Genomic DNA, 4,327 nt, shown 5'->3' on the forward strand with positions numbered 1-4,327 from the left:
GATGGGATGGGATGGGATGGGATGGGATGGGATGGGATGGGATGGGACGGGACAGGACAGGATAGGATAGGATGGGTTGGGATGGAATGTCAGGCAGTAAGTGCTAAGGAAGAAAAAAGAAGGGAGTGGGGGAAGAGAGAGAAGGGAAGAGTGTGAGGGAGCTGGGAAGGAGACGTCTTATCAAAAGCAGATCTTTTAACTCAGTAGTTTTCAAACTTTATCAAGTGTCAGAATTGCCCAGGGGACTTGTTAAAGCAGAGGTGGGGGGTGGGGGCGCAACTCCACAGTTTTTCATTTGTAGATCCTGGGATGAGAAAAGTAATTTGCCATTCTAGAAAATTCCCAGATTATGTTGATGCTGTTCATGTAGGGACCACACTTGGAGCTAATTGTTGTAACCCAGAAGATTAAGAAGCCTCTATCCCATTGGTCTTGATTTGCTTCTTCATACATCCATTCATTTCAAAAACATATTCAGAGCCAGGAACTTTGCTAGGCACTAAAATTAAACAGATCCTACCCTCAAGAAATTCACAGATTTACGGGGGGGGGGGGGGGAATAAACTCAAATAATTGCAATAGAGTACTATAGAGAGCTATAAGGGTGGTATGAGGCAGAGATTGGAAGAGCAACCAATTCCACGGAAGTAATAGGAGGAATGACTAATGGACTGCTTCCCAGAGGTCCAACAAGCACTTCTCCACAGGCAGGTAGTGGGTGGGAGGCCAGCATTTCCATTGGAAAGAATAGCACCAGGGAAAAGCAGAAATGAGAAAGAATATGGCAGGGAAGCTATAGAAAGTGAATCTGCAGAGGTAAGCAGTAATCTGATCTTTGAGAGTTTCTTATTCATGTTAAAGAGTTTGTCTTTAGAAAATGACTAGTCGGGAGGGAGGGAGACATGATGTGATCTGGTTTAATTTTACAAAGGTCTCTCCGGATACAGAGTGCCCTTCTTTCACAAGGCACTGCCTTCTCCAAGCCTAGCACAGGGCCCCTAACAGGAGCTTAGTAAATGTGTATTTAACTGAACTGAACAAGCTTTCTGTCAAGTGCTGTCTTATGAATGAGAGGCAGGTCACCACCTTCCCCACAAGACTCACTTTGGCCTGGACAAGACTTGTAAAACAGGTCCTGCAGCCTCAATTATTGCACACTACTTCTTGTACAACTGGAGCCCCCCAGAGATTATTAGGGCAGGCCTTCCTTGTTTACATGTCTACCTCACCCGCTAGACTTTGAGCTCTTTGAAATCAGGGGATGTCTTAATAGAATCTGAATCCCCATAGTCCTAGCAGAAGACCCAAAACATAGGAGCTCTCCAGACTCCAGTAATGTCGGGTAAATGAATGCCTGAGTAAGCAAATTTACCAGATAAACCCATGAGCTCATACAGGTAAGGATATGGATGAGCTTCAGGGAATGTTTCAGGGTCCATGTTCCCAAAACCCTTTTTGACAAATAGAGTTTCCAGTCGAGTGATGTGTACCCGATATAGGATTTCCCAAACAGGAACAAAAAAATTGTTACAAGTGCCCTAAAAATCCTGCTGGGCCTCTGGGGATCCCAAAGAGAAGTCAATTTTGCCTGAGAGGAGTTTGAGGATGGAGGCTAGCAAAGACCTGGGGGATGAGGCATATGGCGGGATTATTCAGTAGACTCTTCAAAGCTGAGTAGGTGCTTGATACCTGCCGATTTCTAGGGCATAAAAGCAAAGTCCTGGAATTTTCAGGCTGGAAGTGAACTGCTCAAGGTCACTAAGGTGAAGTCACAAGGTAAGACCAATGAGGCATCTGTATATTGTTGATTCCTGTTTTCTCCTAACAAAGGCACAGCAAGGCAAAACTACAGCTTTTTCTCAGAAACAAGTTTTAACACATGGGCTACACTAATGAATTTGAATTTTTACTGGTAACCATAGTACCAACCCTTCCCTTCACCTTTCAGTACTGGGGAAAAAAAGCAGAAGACAGTTATCAAAGAGGTTTAACAAACAACAAGCACTTTGCTCCCGACACCCACAAATATCCAAAACTTCTTAAGTATTTTTCCAAAATACTCGCAGCAATATTTGCTGCTTAAACATTCAAGGCAGTAAAAGCTATAATAACCATGTCTTTCGAAATGGAATATTAAGCGTAAAGTAACCGTAGGTCTCCTTTCCTTGTTTGTTTTTAACTCCACAAGTTAAGAGTATTCCCGGGGTGGGGGAGGGGCTGCCCAAGTCAAGCTCCATCCAGCCGTATTTTTCAAGGAGGTGAACCCTAGAGGTGATTGCCCGGGCCTGGACAGGAGGGAGTTTTTTCCGTGCAGAATGAATCGGACGCCGCTCGGCTAGGCTTCCCGGTGGCCCGCCAGGGTTAGCGCCGAAGGACCGCAAAGTTCGCAAGGGAGGCGGCTCCGAGCCCCGGACCTGTCGGGTCTCCGGGCCCCTCCCCCGCCCCGGACCTCCCCCGGGTCCCCAGCGTCTGAGAGCGGCAGCCTCGCGGGGGAGTGCACGGGGGGCCTTTGTTGGTACGCCGAGGGCCGCCGGCCACGCCGGGCGGCGCCCCGCCCCACCTTACCTGGCGCCCCCGCCCGCACGCCCGGCCCGGCCGCGGGGAATGAATGGGCCCCGGCCCTGACCCCGCGCCGCCCCCACCCTCGCGCCCCAGCCCGGCAGCCTGCGACGCCAGCGGGGCCGCGCGCGAGGCCGGCTCTCACCTTCCGCGCTCGCTCGGCTCGACTCCGCTCCTCCTCCTCCTCCACCCTGGTGGCGGCGGCCGAGCCGGGGAGTGAGCGCGCGAGTGTGCGCGAGGGGCCGCTTCACTTTCTCCCTCCCGTTGCCGCCGCCGCCGCCGCCGCCGCGCGCTCGGCGCCTCCCCCACCCTGCTCGAGCCGGGGAGTCCCCTCAGGACGGGGGCGGGGGTCAGCGACCGTGAGAGGGCTGGAGGCAGGCGACGCGGGAGTAGGGGGTGCTGTGAGGGGCGGGAATGTGAGGGGGACTCGGGCGGCCCCTGGGGAATGAGGTGCGGAGTTGTTTGAGGGGATCTTGAGAGCACGGGGCTCCGTGAAAGAGGGGGTTAAGACTCTGAGGGGAAAGCGTCTGTGAAGTAGGACGGCAGAGCCGGTGAGGGCGACAGCGGGGAGGCGCGCGGGACGAACGTAGTGGAGGGGACGTGGGGAGAAAGCCGGGAGGGGGCGTCTACAGTGCCGCCGGTACCTAGGGCTCCAGCTGCAGCCACAGCCCGGCCGCCTCCCCCGCCCGCAGCCGCGCTATTGTACGCCGCCCGGCCAGGCCCGACCGCCTCTCCCACGGGCCCCCGTCCCCTCCCCCGCGAGGCAGCGGCGCCGGCCGAGCCAGGCCCGCCCCGCCTCCCGCAGGTGGGAGGGGGCGGGGAGGACAGGCGCGACCCACGTGAACGAGGCCAACCCGGGCTGGGGGGGGGGGGGGGGGGGGGCGAGCGCCTGGGATGACGTCATCGGCGCGTGACGCCAGAGGCTGGGGAATCACCCGGCTGTTGCGTGATGTCATTGCGCCGGCATCTCTCCTCTCCCCTTTGACCCTCTTGCGGCTGCAGACTCTGCACTGCCTTTCTCCAGGAAGGTTTTGTGATGATTTCTGGGGGCATTAATGGTGTAGTAGTCTAGGGTCGAAAAAGACAACTGACCCCCTGATCTTGTGGTCCTCGTCTTCAAGTTAAAAAGCACCGCTGCATCTGCTAGCTCATTGCCAAGAACTGAATTTGAAAACGATCCCATCTCCTGTGACCTCAAAGCCACTTTATTATACTGTCTGTTTTCTTTGTGGGGAGAGGCGCGGGGCAGGGAGACCCCGAAACGATAATGGAGGTTTGAACTCTTGTGAACTGAGAGAGAGAATGGGTTTCCTTTCCCATTTTTCTTCTACGGCGGAGGCTACGTTCGACCGGAACCTTTCTCCTGAGCTCAGATTTTATACTTCCAAATACCTCCTGGATAGCATCACTTGCATACCCTACTGTACCTCAAATTCTATATGCCAGAACTGAAACAACGTTGGCGACTAAGGGTCTGGAATCAGGGTGCCTTGTTTCAATTCCCAGCTGTACTGTTAGCGATAGGACCTTAACATTTCTAAGCCACAGATTTCTCCGTAATAAATAGTACTTGTGTATCCTTAACTCCATCTCTCTATGCCTGTTTTACCATAATAATAGTAACTACAACTTAGCTTATATTAAGCCCTTTGGAATGTTGGCCATTCCTATCACCACTTTTCCCCAAACTTACTACTCAGGTTACTTCCTGGTCTTAACATCGCCCAGGACATAGCCCCCATTTTTATCCCCTCAACACTCTTACCAA

General features: G+C 53.2%; 1 protein-coding gene across 1 annotated transcript in view; it reads right to left on the reverse strand.

Annotated features, from left to right (window-relative positions):
* Positions 1-3,239, reverse strand: part of PAK1 (p21 (RAC1) activated kinase 1) — a 159,899-nt gene extending 156,660 nt beyond the window's left edge. Inside the window, exon 1 of the mRNA XM_040489452.1 lies at positions 2,705-3,239. The gene's annotated coding sequence lies outside the window, so the exon portion shown is untranslated. The remainder of the gene's footprint in view (positions 1-2,704) is intronic.
* Positions 3,240-4,327: the final 1,088 nt, after the last annotated feature.

This window comes from Herpailurus yagouaroundi, unplaced genomic scaffold, assembly GCF_014898765.1.
Source record: "Herpailurus yagouaroundi ecotype Mexico unplaced genomic scaffold, PumYag 180, whole genome shotgun sequence".
In the NCBI taxonomy this organism is placed as follows: Eukaryota; Metazoa; Chordata; class Mammalia; order Carnivora; family Felidae; genus Herpailurus; species Herpailurus yagouaroundi.